This window comes from Aquarana catesbeiana, linkage group LG02, assembly GCF_042186555.1.
Source record: "Aquarana catesbeiana isolate 2022-GZ linkage group LG02, ASM4218655v1, whole genome shotgun sequence".
Classification (NCBI taxonomy): Eukaryota; Metazoa; Chordata; class Amphibia; order Anura; family Ranidae; genus Aquarana; species Aquarana catesbeiana.
Window position 1 is genome coordinate 88,133,636 of NC_133325.1, and position 19,910 is coordinate 88,153,545.

Genomic DNA, 19,910 nt, shown 5'->3' on the forward strand with positions numbered 1-19,910 from the left:
ACGACTCCTACTTGCAAACGGAAGGAGACAACAGGAAGTGAGATGAAATCTACCCCTAGGAAGGGAAATTCTCTCCTGTAAGAGTTAATATGGGAAAACAAGTTCTCCTTTCCACTGATGCTTTCCAATCCTTGTTCCACAAAAAAACCCAAATTTTCAAAAAACATTTTTCATTGGGACAAAAAAGTGAGGTGAAATCTTCTGAAGAGGAGGAAAGACAGCAAAACAAATGTCACAGGGGTGATAACCCTTCCCTATGTTTTCCAAAAAGCTTAGAAAAGATTTTTTGGCTGGAGCTAAACACGTTAAAAATGTTCAAAATTACAAACAGATTCTACTTAACAACAAACCTACAGTCCCTGTCTTGTTTGCACCGCCTGTATACTGCTGTTCAGAGTATATAGGGCCTGGTGGCCCCACACCTTTCCTTATTTTAATTTGGGTGCGGGGTTCCCCTTAATATCCATACAAGACCCAAAGGGACTGGTAATGGACTGGGGGGTACCCATGCCGTTTGTCTCACTGATTTTCATCCATATTGCCATGACCCGACATGACATTAAACCCGCAAGCAGTTTTAAATGAGATTTTTTCCTTTAAAAATGACATTTGGTGCAGGGACTGTTCTAAACATGGGAAACACGCGTCACTTTACAGGCATACTATAGACACCCCCCAGGTACGATATTTAAAGGAATATTTCACTTTTTTTTTTTTACTTTAAGCATCATTAAAATCACTGCTCCCGAAAAAACGGCCGTTTTTAAAAGTTTTTTTTGCATTGATACATGTCCCCTGGGGTAGGACCCGGGTCCCCAAACCCTTTTTAGGACAATACCATGCAAATTAGCCTTTAAAATGAGCACTTTTGATTTCGAACGTTCGAGTCCCATAGACGTCAATGGGGTTCTAACGTTCGTGCGAACTTTCGGTCCGTTCGCGGGTTCTGGTGCGAACCGAACCGGGGGGTGTTCGGCTCATCCCTAATCTGGAGTACAATGGTGGCTCCTTTTGAAGTGCTATGGGCTGATAAGTATATACTTCCTCTACCACTCTTTGGCTTCTTTTGTGCATGCACTGTAGGAATACTCATTTTATCTCCATATGTTGATTTCATATATGGGCAACAGTGGTTTCATTCGTCATAGCCAGGATTTTATTGTGGGTTGCTTAACAAGTTCCCGTCTGGCCTACAGCAGACTGATGACCAGAGGGGACTCTCCTCCTTCCAAGTTGGCATCATATGACGTTCTCCCAGTTATGCCATTCATGCGTGCCCCCTGGGTCACTCAACACAGCGATTGGTGGTAAGCCATGTCCCTCAGACACAGCACATCACCGATCAGGGTAAAGAGCTAATGACATTGGCTCTTTACCATGTGATCAGCTGTGTCCAATCACATGTAAACAAATGCCGGTTATCGATAAACTTAAAAAACCTAAAACAGGAGGGTGGGACTTTGAATGAGGCGCGAGGTGTGTAGAGCCAAGCGCCTCCATCCCCGATAATTTGGACAAGGAAAAGGAACCAAAAAAGTGGGACTTTAAATGAAACATGCACTCCAGGAGACAACACCGCAACCATGAATATGGCAGGTACCCAAAAATAGAGCAGAACCAAAAACGTTGAGTAGAAGCATCACATGACATCAATTGGCATAAAATGGTTTAATAATGTAAGATGGTAACAAAGGTACAGATTGTAACATGGTCCATATTGGTACTATAAAAAACCCAGATCTATGAAAACCAAGTCTTACATCATAAATAAAATGTATCATAAATACAGTGTAGTAAAAATAGGTTTATATTGTAAACATTGTATATTGTAAACATTGTAGAAAACAGTTTCATAGACAGCAGGTCTCCATAACAATCCATTGTAATCTTAGTTGGTAGATAATATCCAATTAAATGTAGAGTAGGGATAAAAATAAAAAAAAACTGATGCAATTATAGACAACGGGGGGGCAAATATTGGCTCGTAATCCCATAGTGGAACAACCTAGTTGGTTCATGCCATAAATAATGTAGATAGCCAAGTTCACTGAGGTGTGTCTCCATGGTAGATGATTATAGTCATCGTTGATTGGTGTAGTCCAATTGGTATGTATATAGTAGTGGAATGATAATAATATGGTATAAACGTAGGGGCATCTATTGGCTCAACGCGTTTCGTGGCGAACGCCACTCTTCAGGAGCAAGTATGAGGTAGGTGTCTATAAGTATTAAAAAAAATCTATATTAGAAAACATCTATAATAATGAATATTGTATATTCAGTCTGTGTAAATGTGGAGGAGGGGAGAAAAGGGGGGGTAGAGCCCGATTCTAAAAACTACTTACAGGTAGTCCTATGAGGTTGGGCATAGGCGTGGAAGGCTGGGGGTCAACCGGCGAAACATCAGCCTGTTGGGAGCTGAGGTGGACTAGCCCAGAGCACACAGATTGAGATCCGATACCAGACAGCAGTCCCCAAAGGAACATCCCCATGGATACGGAAATGGGTGTGATCCACGTGATAGCCATCTAAGAGCAAAGGGATACATAGTGAATATGTACATGTGTGTATGTATGTGGGGAGGTGACTAGTGTGAGTGGTGAAAAAAGTGTGTTGGTGCAAGTGTCGGTCAAAAAACAAGGAAAGATAACAGAGAGTGGGAACAGTGTAGAGTCGTGAGAGGATTGAACACCAAAGGGGAAGAAAAGGAGGGAAAAGAAGGACAAAGGATGGTGGAAAAAGCCAAGAGAGTTACCTGGAAGAGGTGTATGCCATGTAAACCGGGAGTGCATACAAGCCGTGGGGATGACCAGTGTGTGGGGGCTGGGAATGAATCGGAAGGAGAATATGTACTCCAATGTGATCATGGGTGTCCACCAACGGCACGCTGGCAGCCAATAGGAGGCGATGGCGCCAAACAGCTGAGCAGCGTCAGCTGCCCACTGTCCGACGGTCATCATCTCGTGTAGGATGCTAGATGGAATCGACAGCGGCGGCGCGCCGACGTCACAGATAGTGACGCAGTGCGCGCCAGCGCCGGAAGCGTGACTTCGATGCGCAACTGGACGTACACCCGATCCTCCACGTCACTCAGAATGAGGAGAGGGGGAAAAAGGGGAGGACCCCAGGAGCGCATCGCAGCTCCCAAAGATAGGCCAAGAGGCCGGCAGGGCCAGACCAGCCCACCTCCCAACCCAACACAATAACAACACAGAAAGACAGCGTGGCTATGCACACACAATAAGAATAATAGTGTGGGGCAGTAGCATAGTATGATAGACTCCTCCAGACTGACACCAAAGAAAGAAAACAAGATTCGCAGTGTAAAAATTAATTGATGCTTGAATATAGAAGAGGCACCTAAATAAATAAAGATAATGGACAATATCAATATTCAAATAATATAAAAAGGTAAGGGGTGCATGTTTCCATCCCTTAATGAATACGATAAACTTAAAAAACCTAAAACAGGAGGGTGGGACTTTGAATGAGGCGCGAGGTGTGTAGAGCCAAGCGCCTCCATCCCCGATAATTTGGACAAGGAAAAGGAACAAAAAAAGGGGGACTTTAAATGAAACATGCACTCCAGGAGACAACACCGCAACTATGAATATGGCAGGTACCCAAAAATAGAGCAGAACCAAAAACGTTGAGTAGAAGCATCACATGACATCAATTGGCATAAAATGGTTTAATAATGTAAGATGGTAACAAAGGTACAGATTGTAACATGGTCCATATTGGTACTATAAAAAACCCAGATCTATGAAAACCAAGTCTTACATCATAAATAAAATGTATCATAAATACAGTGTAGTAAAAATAGGTTTATATTGTAAACATTGTATATTGTAAACATTGTAGAAAACAGTTTCATAGACAGCAGGTCTCCATAACAATCCATTGTAATCTTAGTTGGTAGATAATATCCAATTAAATGTAGAGTAGGGATAAAAATAAAAAAAAACTGATGCAATTATAGACAACGGGGGGGCAAGTATTGGCTCGTAATCCCATAGTGGAACAACCTAGTTGGTTCATGCCATAAATAATGTAGATAGCCAAGTTCACTGAGGTGTGTCTCCATGGTAGATGATTATAGTCATCGTTGATTGGTGTAGTCCAATTGGTATGTATATAGTAGTGGAATGATAATAATATGGTATAAACGTAGGGGCATCTATTGGCTCAACGCGTTTCATGGCGAACGCCACTCTTCAGGATCAAGTATGAGGTAGGTGTCTATAAGTATTAAAAAAACATCTATATGAGATTGAGATTTTTGACCGACACTTGCACCAACACACTTTTTTCACCACTCACACTAGTCACCTCCCCACATACATACACACATGCACATATTCACTATGTATCCCTTTGCTCTTAGATGGCTATCACGTGGATCACACCCATTTCCGTATCCATGGGGATGTTCCTTTGGGGACTGCTGTCTGGTATCGGATCTCAATCTGTGTGCTCTGGGCTAGTCCACCTCAGCTCCCAACAGGCTGATGTTTCGCCGGTTGACCCCCAGCCTTCCACGCCTATGCCCAACCTCATAGGAGTACCTGTAAGTAGTTTTTAGAATCGGGCTCTACCCCCCCTTTTCTCCCCTCCTCCACATTTACACAGACTGAATATACAATATTCATTATTATAGATGTTTTCTAATATAGATTTTTTTTAATACTTATAGACACCTACCTCATACTTGCTCCTGAAGAGTGGCGTTCGCCACGAAACGCGTTGAGCCAATAGATGCCCCTACGTTTATACCATATTATTATCATTCCACTACTATATACATACCAATTGGACTACACCAATCAACGATGACTATAATCATCTACCATGGAGACACACCTCAGTGAACTTGGCTATCTACATTATTTATGGCATGAACCAACTAGGTTGTTCCACTATGGGATTACGAGCCAATACTTGCCCCCCCGTTGTCTATAATTGCATCAGTTTTTTTTTTATTTTTATCCCTACTCTACATTTAATTGGATATTATCTACCAACTAAGATTACAATGGATTGTTATGGAGACCTGCTGTCTATGAAACTGTTTTCTACAATGTTTACAATATACAATGTTTACAATATAAACCTATTTTTACTACATTGTATTTATGATACATTTTATTTATGATGTAAGACTTGGTTTTCATAGATCTGGGTTTTTTATAGTACCAATATGGACCATGTTACAATCTGTACCTTTGTTACCATCTTACATTATTAAACCATTTTATGCCAATTGATGTCATGTGATGCTTCTACTCAACGTTTTTGGTTCTGCTCTATTTTTGGGTACCTGCCATATTCATGGTTGCGGTGTTGTCTCCTGGAGTGCATGTTTCATTTAAAGTCCCACTTTTTTTGTTCCTTTTCCTTGTCCAAATGCCGGTTATCGGCATTTCATTTCCTCCTGCGCTGTCACTGTGTGAGAAAAGGAAAGCCAATAACCGGCTTTCCTTTGACAACAGCCATTTACACTGATAATCAGGGCATTGATCATCAGTGCCCTAATTATCAGTGCAGCCCCATCAGTGCCAATTAGTGTCCATCAGTGCAGCATATCAGTGGCCTTCAGTGCAACCAGTGGCGTCTCCAGCTTTCATATTTAGGGGGGGCACATGGGGGGACAGGGACAAAAATAGGGGGGCAATATAAAATGCAGATAGATAGATAGATAGATAGATAGATAGATCTATCTATATATTTTATCTATCCTGGGGCCCTTTACCCCTTTACTACGATCCCACAACGGCCCTTTCACATGTTCTGCAGTGAGCTCCCTTCCTACTGTATTGGGGGCCCCCCAGGGTGACAGAGAACAAGAGATATATGTCACCAGCATACCAAGAAAATATAAGGGTCCAAAGCAGTGGGAGAACTATCAGGGTTGCAAAGGTTGTCTTGCCACCCGGCCCAGGTGTTCTGTCACTGTGGGGTTCCCCAGCCTCCTCTTGCTGTCCTGCCCCTGCTATTGACAGCGCTGGTCTGGCATTTCTTGGAATTTACAGGCTCGTTCTCCTGTCCTAAGGACGGGAGAAATCAGTCTGTTTTTTCAGTAACTGAGAGTCCTGGTGGAGTCCTTCCTGCAACTCGCTCTTCTCCCTGCCAATGAGGATGCAGGGGAAGGAGCCGTGGTTGTGTGAGCGCTTGCATTATGCAGTGTCAGCGAGCAGAGGGTGGGGGGAGGAATCACCTGCAGGAGCTGACTGGGGACGTTCTCCTTCTCAATAGAGACTGTGTTACCCCAGCGGTGGCCCGAGTAAGATGCGGCACATCCGATATGAATACAAACAAAAAGAAATTGCCTTTTTGTAAAAAAAAAAAAAAATTAAAAAAAAAAAAAATTTTTTTTTGGGGGGGGCACATGGTGGGGCCCAGCATAATGTTGGGGGGGTCAGGGCCCCCTCTGGCCCCCCCCTAGGGTCGCCATTGAGTGCAACATATCAATGCCCATCAGTGCACCATAGTGCTCATCAGTGTTGCCTATCAGTGCCACCTTATCAGTTCAGCCTCATCAGTGCCTCTTCGTCAGTGCCCATCAGTGCCCATCAATGGCCATCAGTGCAGCTTATCAGTGTCCATCAGTGCCCCCTCATCAGTGCAGCCCAATTAGTGCCCATCAATGCAGCCTATCAGTGCTCATCAGCGCAGCCTATCAGTGCCCATCAGTGCAGCCTCATCAGCGCACATCAGTGAAGAAGAAAAATTACTTAGTCACAAACTTTTATAACAGAAACTAAGAAAAGTTTTTTTTTTTTTCAAAATGTTTGGTCTTTTTTTTGTTTGTTTAGCAAAAAATAAAAAAAACCCAGTGGTGATTAAATACCAACAATAGGAAGCTCTATCTGTGTTGCATGACCGCACAATTGTCATTCAAAATGTGACAGTGCAGAAAGCTGAAAATTGGCCTGGGGGGTAATAGGGTCCAATAAGCAAGTGGTTAATTTAGTAGCTTAGCTCCTGAATTTGTGGGTTGTGGTTTCTTCAAGAAGACCTATCTAAAATTATTTGTCACATGATTCATCTGTCATATATTAGTGAACTTCACATTTTTTTTTTATGGTTATAACACATACTGCAGTTATACAACAAACCTATATAATGCAAATTTCAGCTTCCTAAAAACTAATCTTAATACTCGCTTAAGAATTCACCCATATTTTAATACACAGTATCTACTTATCTGCTGATCTTTATCATGTTTAAGAAGCTTTAGAAGTCTAATTGCTGTAAACTATGATCTGTTTTCCGAAGACAGAAAATTAAGATAAACACTGATTGTTAACAAAACATCACATGTGGTCATGGTTATTAGAGCTTGTAAAATTTATGCCTTTAATGTTTTTTTTTTTATCTAACACCATGAGATGTATTCACTAAAGTAAACAACAAAAGGGAAAACTAACATTTAATTACCATAAGGAAACTTAAAGGGCAGTTTTAATAAAAGGTTTTTTTGCAACTGACCATGGGTTTGGCAATACACGGAAATAAATAACAACTATTGAAACAAAAAATGTATTCTGGTATCTCTATAGCTGTTTACATGTTTTAAAATTTTACCTGATTTTTTTTTTCTTTATTTTAATTTTCTCCACATGCAGACCAAGCTGTCCAGCAAAAGTAAATGTTACAGAGTTTGTGACAATCCATATAACATCACCAGGAGTGTTTACAACTGTCAAATTGTTCATTTTTTGGTATAAACTTTTTTCTAAAAGTAAATAGGAACTGTTGCTGTAACTGCTTAACAAGTGTTAGCTGAAATATGCTTTATTTGTTAGCTTTTATTTTAAATCCATTAATCCATTTATTACTATAAATCCATCTAAGACTATCCAGTCTACAGGGTGACAATACTGCTGTGTGATTTCACTGCAGAGGGAAGTTCATTGTCACTATTGGTGCACCGAAATGAAAATTTTGGTGCCGAAACTGAAAATTCAGGATGCAGTTGGCCGAAACCTAAACCAAAAATGAAAATTTTTTAAAATATACAGTTTCTCATAAAAGTGAGTACACCCCTCACATTTTTGTAAATATTTTATTATATCTTTTCATGTGACAACACTGAAGAAATGACACTTTGCTACAATGTAAAGTAGTGAGTGTATAGCTTGTATAACATTGTAAATTTGTTGTCCCCTCAAAAAAAACTCAACACTCAGCCATTAATATCTAAACTGCTGGCAACAAAAGTGAGTACAACCCTAAGTGAAAATGTCCAAATTGGGCCCAATTAGCCATTTTCTCTCACCAGTGTCATGTGACTCGGTAGTGTTACAAGGTCTCAGGTGTGAATGGGAAGTAGGTGTGTTAAATTTGGTGTTATTGCTCTCATCACACACATAGGTTGGACTTGATGGACTTGTGTCTTTTTTCAACCTCGCCTACTATGTATGTAACTATGTAACTAATGTAACTCTCTCATACTGGTCACTGAAAATTCAACATGGCACCTCATTGTCAAAGAACTCTCTGAGGATCTAAAAAAAAATCATTGTTGCTCTACATAAAGATGGCCTAGGCTATAAGAAGATTGCCAAGACCCTGAAACTGAGTTGCAACACGGTGATAAAGGCCAAACAGCGGTTTAGCAGGACAGGTTCCACTCAGAACAATTCTCACCATGGTCAACCAAAGGGGTTGAATGCATGTGCTCAGCATCATATCCAGAGGTTGTCTTTGGTAAATAGACGTATGAGTCCTGCCAGCATTGCTGCAGAGGTTGAAGGGGTGGGAGGGTCAGCCTGTCAGTGCTCAGACCATACGCCGCACACTGCATCAAATTGGTCTGCATGGCTGTTGTCCCAGAAGGAAGCTTCTTCCAAAGATGATGCACAAGAAATCCCGCAAACAGTTTGCTGAAGACAAGCAGACTAAGGACATGGATTACTGGAACCATGTCCTGTGGTCTGATGAGACCAAAATAAACTTATTTGGTTTAGGTGGTGTCAAGCGTGTGTGGCGGCAACCAGGTGAGGAGTACAAAGACAAGTGTGTCTTGCCTACAGTCAAGCATGGTGGTGGGAGTGTCATTGTCTGGGGCTGCATGAGTGCTGCTGGCACTGGGGAGCTACAGTTCATTGAGGGAACCATGAATGCCAACATATACTGTGACATACTGAAGCAGAGCATGATCCCCTCCCTTCAGAGACTGGGCCTCAGGGCAGTAATCCAACATGATAACGACCCCAAACACATCTACAAGATGACAACTGCCTTGCTTAAAAAGCTGAGGGTAAAGGTGATGGACTGGCCAAGTATGTCTCCAGACCTAAACCCTATTGAAAATAGTAAAAAGGCAGTACAGCGCATACATAGATTCTACAATAAAATAAATTAAAACAATCCTAAAATAAAACAATCAATAACCATCCATATGCAAATAGTAAATGCAGGCAAAATCCAGCAATTCCTCCTGTGGCACACGTGACATGTAAAGCTTGTCGGGTGATTATAGTGAAATAGACCTCCACCTTCAGTAGTACAAGCCGCTCACCTCCATAGATGGACCCCTGAGTAAATCAGTCAGGTCAGCTGAGCAGTTCCCTTACAGGGATAAACAAGAGATGGTATATACAGAACTCGATCAAGCTTCAGTAACTGGTACTCTTGCGGTGGTTACATGGAAGAAGTGCAAAAGGAATCTAGTGCTCTCTGTGTACCACTAAACGTTTTTATTCCAAGATAAATAAAAGCACTTACAAGCATAGCACTGTACCCCAGTGCGAAGGACAGTCAGCGTGTGTGCGGATGGATGATCCACGTCGGATAGGCGAACGGAGCGCGGGTGACGTCACGATCCAGTCACGTTGATGATGCCGTACGCGTTACGTCCCTAAAGGGGGCGGGACTTCCTCAGCGGCGACGGCTAGACGTGACAGCACCCGCTTAAATGCCTATCTGTAATGTGGAATGGCCAATCAACACCAAAGCGTACCTCTCTCCATGGCAACGCAGGAGGGGATACTTGGCGGAGCAATGTATAGACAGGAACCATTGCGAAACCCTTTCACTGCGGGAACCTGTTATATACAGCCTTTTTTATATAGGTGGCCCTATTATGTCTATAAAAGCTAAAACATATATAAAGAGATTAAAATTTGACATCCTGCGCTCAGAGAGAGTATCCTAGGATCATCCATCTTACATAATACAAATAATGGATTAAAAAATGCATCGACAATCAAAACAACATATCAATCCCTAAATTCATATAATCAGATAGAATCAGAAAAAATCAAAAAATCAAAAATAATCAGAGAAAAACAAAAATAAAAATAAAATAAAAAAATAAAAAACATAAATAAATCAACTACTAACGATCGGAGATAAAGCAATTCACGTCAAAGTCGACGTTCAAACCCCCAGGGGTGAGAACCATGGTTTCATGTATCCAGTGGGATTCTCTACGACTTAATTGACGTAAGAAATTGCCCCCCCTCCAATGTTTATTTACTCTCTCAATACCCCAGAAGCTCACAGCCGGTCACAGCCGATGTAGGGTCCTTATACACTATTATAGGACATGAGGATACTATATCCTCTGTCCAATGGGCCCTATCTTTATACTCCGACCTTTCTGGGGTACACAAGAAGTTACTTTTGAAATGTTTGAAATTTTGCCTGGCCAAAAATTACTTTTGGTTTAATCGTCAATTTTTTCTTCAAAAAAGGGGTGTTGCAATGGGCGCACGTTTCGCTCCCAGTGTGGCCAACCTTTTTATGGCCCACTGGGAGGAAGACGTGGTGTTCAAGCATCGCCCCCCAGAACTAGTGTGCTACAAAAGGTACATAGATGACCTTATCATGATTTGGGAGGGTGATCAGCTGGGTCTGGATGCCTTTATACAGAAACTGGATAGCAATACCAAAAACATCCAATTATACTGGTGTTTTAGTAAAGAAAAAATAGTATTTCTGGATCTTGAGATCTGGAAAGAAAGCGAAGGGTTTAGACTGTGTAATTATCTCAAACCGACGGATCGTAACTCCTACATCCCCCTGGGAAGCTACCATCACAAATCATGGCTTTGCAACATTCCCAGGGGGCAATTCGTCAGACTTAGAAGTAACTGTACACGTGACAGTGATTTTATTGCTCAATCCACGTTGCTTACGTCTAGATTTGTTGAAAAAGGTTACGACACACATAATTTGAAGAGTGAGGTTGAGAAGGTTTTGGCAATGGATAGGGTCTCATTGATTGTTGACAAAGTAAAGGACACTAACTCTAGTGTCTCCAATTTCAAAATGGTGCTTAACTATAATGTTCAATATAAACAGTTTGAAAAATTAGTTAAAAAAAACTGGTCAATTTTAAAGCAGGATCGTGTGCTGGGTCCCCTGCTGCCACCACGTCCGATGTTCATTTATAAAAAAGCTCCATCGTTGCGTGATCGCCTAGCCCCAGGAGTGGTTGATCCCCCCATACAATCCGAAAACCGATTGTTTTCTTTTCTCTCAGGCTTTTATGCCTGCGGGCGTTGCACAGCCTGCAGGCACTCCAAATGCAATAATAAAAAACGCAAATGTTTCAGGGCTACGGCTACTGGTAAGGAATATAAAATAGATCAACTTATTACTTGCACAACAGTAGGGGTTGTGTACATGCTCCAATGTGAGTGTGGCCTACAATACATAGGAAGGACTTCCCGCCCCCTACATGTACGTTTAGGAGAACATGTCAACAATATTAAGAAGGGATTAAAAGCACATAATGTCTCCAAACATTTTAAGGTAGTGCATGGTCAAAACCCCAGAGGATTGAGCTTCTGGGGTATTGAGAGAGTAAATAAACATTGGAGGGGGGGCAATTTCTTACGTCAATTAAGTCGTAGAGAATCCCACTGGATACATGAAACCAAGGTTCTCATCCCTGGGGGTTTGAACGTCGACTTTGACGTGAATTGCTTTATCTCCGATCGTTAGTAGTTGATTTATTTATGTTTTTTTTTTTTTTTTTTTTCTCAGATTATTTTTGATTTTTTGTTTTTTTCTGATTCTATCTGATTATATGAATTTAGGGATTGATATGTTGTTTTGATTGTCGATGCATATTTTAATCCATTATTTGTATTATGTAAGATGGATGATCCTAGGATACTCACTCTGAGCGCGGGATGTCAAATCTTAATCTCTTTATATATGTTTTAGCTTTTATAGACATAATAGGGCCACCTATATAAAAAAAGGCTGTATATAACAGGTTCCCACAGTGAAAGGGTTTCGCAATGGTTCCTGTCTATACATTGCTCCGCCAAGTATCCCCTCCTGCGTTGCCATGGAGAGAGGTACGCTTTGGTGTTGATTGGCCATTCCACATTACAGATAGGCATTTAAGCGGGTGCTGTCACGTCTAGCCGTCGCCGCTGAGGAAGTCCCGCCCCCTTTAGGGACGTAACGCGTACGGCATCATCAACGTGACTGGATCGTGACGTCACCCGCGCTCCGTTCGCCTATCCGACGTGGATCATCCATCCTCACACACGCTGACTGTCCTTCGCACTGGGGTACAGTGCTATGCTTGTAAGTGCTTTTATTTATCTTGGAATAAAAATGTTTAGTGGTACACAGAGAGCACTAGATTCCTTTTGCATTTCTTCCATGTAACCACCGCAAGAGTACCAGTTACTGAAGCTTGATTAAGTTCTGTATATACCATCTATGGAGGTGAGCGGCTTGTACTACTGAAGGTGGAGGTCTATTTCACTATAATCACCCGACAAGCTTTACATGTCACGTGTGCCACAGGAGGAATTGCTGGATTTTGCCTGCATTTACTATTTGCATATGGATGGTTATTGATTGTTTTATTTTAGGATTGTTTTAATTTATTTTATTGTAGAATCTATGTATGCGCTGTACTGCTTTTTTACTATTTTCTATTGTGGGATTTGATAAATTTACCCTCAGTACCAAGCTGCTTTTAGTTAGGTTTTATGGTCCGCGCTGGTTGATTTCTTATATATTTGCTAAACTCTATTGAGCATCTGTGGGGCATCCTCAAACGGAAGGTGGATTAGCTCAAAGTCTCTAACATCCACCAGCTCCGTAATGTTGTCAAGGAGGAGTGGAGGAGGACTCCAGTGGCAACCTGTGAAGCTCTGGTGAACTCCATGCCCAAAAGGGTTAAGGCAGGGCTGGAAAATAATGGTGGCCACACAAAATATTGTGCTTTTGGGCCCAATTTGGACATTTTCACTTAGGGGTATACTCAGTTTTGTTGCCAGCGGTTTAGACATTAATGGCTGTGTGTTGAGTTATTTTGAGGGGACAGCAAATTTACACTGTTATACAAGCTGTATACTCACTACTTTACATTGTAGCAAAGTGTCATTTCTTCAGTGTTGTCACATGAAAAGATATAATAAAATATTTACAAAAATGTGAGGGGTGTACTCACTTTTGTGAGATACTGTATACTTGTATTCTATTCAACTTTTTAATTAATATCATGAATTTAAAGTGGAGGGCCACCCTGAAAAAAAAATTCACCAAAAATCCTAAAAAAAATTAAAAAAAAACATTTGAAAAATTTTTTTTTTTTAAACTTACCTAAACCCTTGTTGCTAGGCAGTCTTCCTAATCTGCCTCTTCCTATTCCGCTGCGTGTTCTGCTCCTCGGTGAGCGGCCCTGTTGTCTTCTGGGAACTGTGTGTGTTCCCAGAACACCACGGGGCCATTCACAGAGCGCTGCGCCGCTTGCACGTGCGCAGTAGGAAACTGGCAATGAAGCCGCAAGGCTCCACTGCCTGTTTCCCTTACCTAGGATGGCGGTGCCGGGACCCGAGAGCCGAGGGACGTGTCGGCCTCGGGCAGCCGACATCGCGGACACCCAGGACAGGTAAGTACTTATTTAAAGTTAGCAGCTACAGTGTTTGTAGCTGCTGACTTTTACATTTTTTTTTTTACGGCCGGAATCCCGCTTTAAATGAATATGAATTTATTGTCGACCATTATCGGCACCTTTCGTGCAAGAAAAGCTCAAGAAAAATGCATCCCTTTAAATTCTATGTATGTCTTCACACTGGTCCATTACACTTCCATTGTGGTGTTAAAAATCTTGCTTGCCGCATTTTTGGTCAGTTAAAAAAACTGCACCAAAAACGCACCTCCCCATTGAAATGCATTGAAAACACAACAAGAACACATCAATAAAGCACCCGTGTTGCTTTTTTAATGTGGTTTTTGAGTCCCATGACCTATGAAAAACACACCATAAGCACAGTAAAATCACGTCAAAATTGTGGTAAAATTGTGTCAAAATCGCAGTAAAATCACATCAAAATTGCATCAAGATCGCGTGCATTTTCGGTGCTGCTATCTGCACCTTCTCTTCTTTCGGTAATCTGCCGATATCCTTATTTTCGCCTGAAAATTTTCGGTGGACGAAATTTCGGTGCATTACTAATTGTCACCCTGTTAATGTTTCTTTTCCTGCCCCCAGCCACACTGACCATCTTATGTTCACAGCCAGTTTTCAAAATCTGATGAGCCAGGCTTGTGCATGCACTTTAAGGCTTGGTTCACACCTGTGTAGTTTACACCTATGCAGTTTGCTTTTGAACTGTTTCTGCGGTGCCTTTTGCAGTACGTTTTGCATTTTTGCACATGCGTTTTTGACACATTTTGCATTTTTTTATGCTTTCTTTTTTGAGCTAATTTTTTGTTGGGCAGATTAAAAAATGCAAAACTTAAATCATGGTAAAATCGTGGAAAAATCACGGAAAAATCAATGCAAAAATCTGCAGCTTCTCCATTGAAGTCTATGGAACCAAAAAAGCACCAGTTTGCATTTAAAAAAGTCCCTGAACCTGAAAACACAGCAGCTGAAAAAAAGCATAGATGTGAACGTATACCTTATAAAACCATGCTGTAGTGCGTTTCTGCACCAAAAAAGGCATAGGAGTAAACCAGGACTTAACTTTCCTTTCATTACTATGGAGAGTTTGAATTATGACTATAGCCTGAAGTACAAACCTTTCATAAGATTGGGTGGAGTGTATGCTATACATATGTGGACTCGGCTTTGGAAAGCAATGACGATATCTTGCTGAATTGGGAACAGTTGAGTATAGGATTGGATTGACAGGAGGACCTGTAGAGGTAAAAGGTACAATATAATGCCGCGTACACACGACCAGTTTTGCTGTTGGAATAAACTCCGAAGGTTTCTCCGGCGGAACTCCAATGGAATTCCATTCAAGCGGTCTTGCCTACACACGGTCAACCCAAAGTCCGACCAAAGTCCGACCGTCCAGAACGAGGTGACGTACAACACTTACGACGGGACTAGAAAAAGGAAGTTCAATAGCCAGTAGCCTATAGCTTCTGTCTCGTACTTGCTTAACAGCATGCGTCGTTTTTGGTCCGTCGGAACAGCATATAGACGATCGGTTTTCCTGATAGGACTTGGTTCTGTCAGAAATATTTAGAACATGTTCCATTTCTAGGTCCGTCAGAATTTTCGAAAAAAGAAGTCCGATGAGGCCTACACACGATCGGAATAGATGATGAAAAGCTTCCGTCAGACTTTTTCTGTCGGACATTCCGCTCGTGTGTACGCGGCTTAAGTGTAACTGCAACACTTTGCTGCTTGCCCAGTTGCAGCTCTCTGATGTCATTGTGTACAATGAAAGACCAACAGTGTCAAACAGTAGTGCATTCTCTCTTCTCTCTTTATTACAGAATGTTAATTAATATGTATTGTATTTGTCCTGGTAGGCTCAGTTCTCATAGACTCACTTTGGGTAACTCTCTACCTATGCCTACATATCCCAATTTACAAATATGTGTAGTGGAAACAAAAACTTCGCTAAGTTAAACTAAAATCCGAAACAAACAGCTGCACCATACCATGTCATATAATAACATAAGAAGTGAAAATAAAAAAATGTTGCACAAGAAAAAATGACCACCTATTACAAAGACAGTGATAGAAAATAGAGAAATGAAGTCCACAATAATCCCAGTGATCCAATATCAATTTGTGATAAGTGAAAAAGTCAGAAATGCAATGATCATATGCGCTATTTGGCCGCTAGCGGTTTTAAAGCAGCGCTTTGCCGGCGGTATGGCGGCGCTGCCCCATTGTTTTCAGTGGGCCGGAGTGGTGTATACACCCCTGCAAAAAAGCTGCTGGAAGGACTTTTTGTGACGCCCTGCCAGCGCAGCGCCCTCAGTGTGAAAGCACTCAGGCTTTCACACTGGGATTGCAGCTGAGGCTTTTTTCAGGCACTTTATAGGCGCTATTTTTAGCGCTAAAGCACCTGAAAAACACCTCCAGTGTGAAAGGGGTCTTAATGTGAAAAGTACTTTTTATTTGGAGGATATGTGAGTGCTATTACCTATTATTCAATAAATCACGTATATACAGAGTTATGCTATGTGAGGTCTCTCTGTTTGTCTCTGAAATATACATTGTGGAGTAACCAGTTACCAGGGTGTGTAGTGGTATTGCCCATGATGGTCTACCACCATCGAGGATTAAAGGATATCACATGCGTAAATTGACCTATCTGTAGTAGATGGTCAATTTTGTCTGGTAAGCCTTGTGTTTGATCACTGGGTGGAGGTCTGGACAGAGCACATTTTTTCCATTGGAAGTTGTCATTGCACTTCTGACTTTTTCACTGGGACTATTGTGGACTTCATTTTTCTATTTTCTAACACTGTCTATGTGATAGGTGGTCACTTTTTCTAGCGCAACATTTTTTATTTTAATATCCAAATTTACACCAGTGTGGCTTGAATGGAGGCATATGTGAGGAGTTACCTAGAGTGAGTCTCTGGGGATTGAACCTGCTGGGACAATACATGATAATTAGCACTCTGTAAACAAGAGAGAAGGCTTTCCTTTGATGGCCATTGTTCGGCAGCTGGGTTGATGAGATACCTTTCCCTTCTATGCTTGTGAAAACAATGGCAGATATTACTTCAAAAATTTAAGGGAGACCCATAAGATCAATAGGCACAAATAGGGGGAGCACTCAATAAATCCAATTATTATTTTGTATATTTTGCCATGACTTATTAAAAAAATACTGATGTATAATAAAATGTGAGATCATTTTTTAATGAGTTCCAAATGTACTTAATTTTAACAATCATTTTATTTAGATTTTTAAATTTTAAACATGAACAGATATCACTGTTCATTCAAACATAGCTAAAGCAAGGTGGCATCATTTCTTCATTTCTTCCACGCTCCTACTGCCCATGGGACACTGTCTAGAGCCAAGTTTGTCCACAAGTACGTATAAGAATCCAAAAAAATTTAAATAAGAATTATAATTGTACAGGTGTTCGTCCTTGTGGCAGATCCAAATCCTACAATTATCTGTGTTCAAAACAGGCTTTCAGTGCCTGTTTTGTTTGTCTTGAAAACAAACTAATAAAAGGCTGCCAAGTCTTAAAATTGGTTCACTGTACCCTATATAAACTGCTGAATAACTTTTCTCATTAGCAGTATATAGCAGTCTTGTGACTTCTGTCAGTGTCTGGTTGTAAAGCCAGAAGGTTTTTTATCTTAATGCATTGTATGCATTAAGATCAGGGCTTTTTTTCAGCAGGAACTTGGGGGAACTCAGTTTCACCATCTCTGGCTCAGGTCTTCTGCTCCCTGCTCACCACTATCACTTGGTAACACTGAGGTCCAGCTTCTGCATTTACAAGTGATAGCTTATCTGTCAGTAGTTCCCACAGGTCAGATCTCCTGCGCAGATCCCACTGAGTGCCGGACAGGGACAAGGGAGATACAGAACAAATAACCAGGGTTCAGTGCAGTCATGGGCAGGAGAGGGTGCGTGGTAGGCTGCACCCTCTGTGTTCTCCATTTTTTCCCTGGCGACCAGTTGTTGATGCTCCTACTGCATGATCTCCCTTGCAAATGACTGTAGTATAGTATAGTATGCTGGGAGGTACTACAGCTGGATATGTGCTTCAGCTTAATATTGCCACAAAGGTTAGAAATATGACAGATGGTAAAGCTTTTAAGGGGGGGGAGGGAGATGAGGGCAGTGGAGGGAGGGGTTGTATGCAGAGGGAAGAGCTACTATTTGATGCCATTTGTAAGGTATGTGTGTGTGGTGGGCATGGTTGAGTTCCTGCACCTATTCTCTGAGAAAAAAGCCCTGATTAAGATAAAAAACCTTCTGTGTGCAGCAGCCTCCCTAACACTTACCCGAACCCCATCTCTGTCCCGCGATGTGCACGAGTGTGCACGAGTGTCTCGGCTGTCTCCCTCCTGATTGGTTAAGACACAGCAGCAGCGCCATTGGCTCAATCAAAGTCAGTTAGCTAATCAGAGAGGGGGCGCGGCTCAGTGTCTGAATGGACACAAGGAGATGCGGCTCGGGTCAGGTGCTTGCTGTGGGGGCACTCAACAGGAGGGAGGGGCCAGGAGCAGCGAAGAGGGACCCAAGAAGAGGAGGATCTGAGCTGCTATGTGCAAAACCATTACACAGAGCAGGTAAGTATAAAATGTTTGTTATTTTTAAAGAAAAAAAAAACAAGACTTTAGTATCACTTTAAAGCTTGCAGGAGGAGTTTTAATTCTCACCTGTTTGTCTTATGAGGCTGCAGGACCCCTGACTCTCTGGACAGTGCTGACTGGCCCTGTGCTAATCACATGCACTCTCCCAAGTAAAAAAATACTCTCAAGCAATACACACCAAACTGAGCATGTGTAGCTTGCCCCCAAGGCATATCAGCTGATATAGCTGATATATGTTATATCAGCAGATAGATTGGGGACAGTGGAAGAAGGGTAGGTTAAGAGAAGACAGGATCAACCAGCCTTTTTACACAATGCAGAGGATTAACCCCACAGTGAGTATAACAAGCATGCTTTACTGCACATACAGATTGATTTTACTGTTGTGGGTTTAGTAACACTTTAAGGCTAGGAGCTGCTGGTTTTCTGCCTCCAGAGTAAGGTAAACTCTCTGGTTCAACACACATATATGGTCCTGTTTTAGATTTACATACAGAGCACTTACTTGTATCTATTTATACCAACAAGAGCCTGTTTAGTGCTAATCTAATTTTGTGCAATAGTGTCAGTGATATTTTTTGATAGCTACTATATCTGACTTCTTTATTTAGTGTGACAGTGGCTTTATGTATATTACATTTATAATGAGAGCCATCTGGGCTCTAACAGCCCAACTAATAGTGGATTTTATTATTTTGTCATTGAAGCTCAGACTTTGCTTTGACTTTTTCTGTTAAGCAAGAGGCTCTGTAGGACGTTATAAAATAAGTAAAATAAGTAGCCTTGGGGTTGGTAAGATATGTAAGATAGTTAGTGGGTTTTAGCCAATCACCTAATCATCCACACATTTTATGCATGAAGGTAAACCCCCCCCCCCAATACTCACCTGAGCCCCCTCTCGATCCGGAGATGTGCACAGGAGCCTTAGCTGTCCCAGGTCTCTTTCTCCTCATTGCCTCAGACACAGCCATTGGCTCCCACTGCTGCCAATCACAGCCAGTGAGCCAATGAGGAGACAGCAGGGGATAGGGCCGAGTCTTATGGATGCATAGAGCAGGGCTCGAGAGCAAGCACGCACCAGAGCCCCCCATAGCAAGCCGTTTGCTATGGGGGGCACTGGTCAAGGGGGAGGAGCCAGGAGCAGCGGTAGGGGAACTGAGAAGAAGAGGATCGGGGCTGCTGTGTGCAAAACCATTGCACAGAGCAGGTACATATGATATGTTTGTTAGTTTTTTTTTTTTAAACATTTAATATCAGTTTAAAGGTAATTCAGGATTGTAAACCACATACTAAAAATCCTATCGCCTACTTTTTGTGCTCAATTATTGCTCATGGAAATGTGTCTAATTCTTCTTCTCCTTCTCCTTCCATTCCATTTTTTAATACA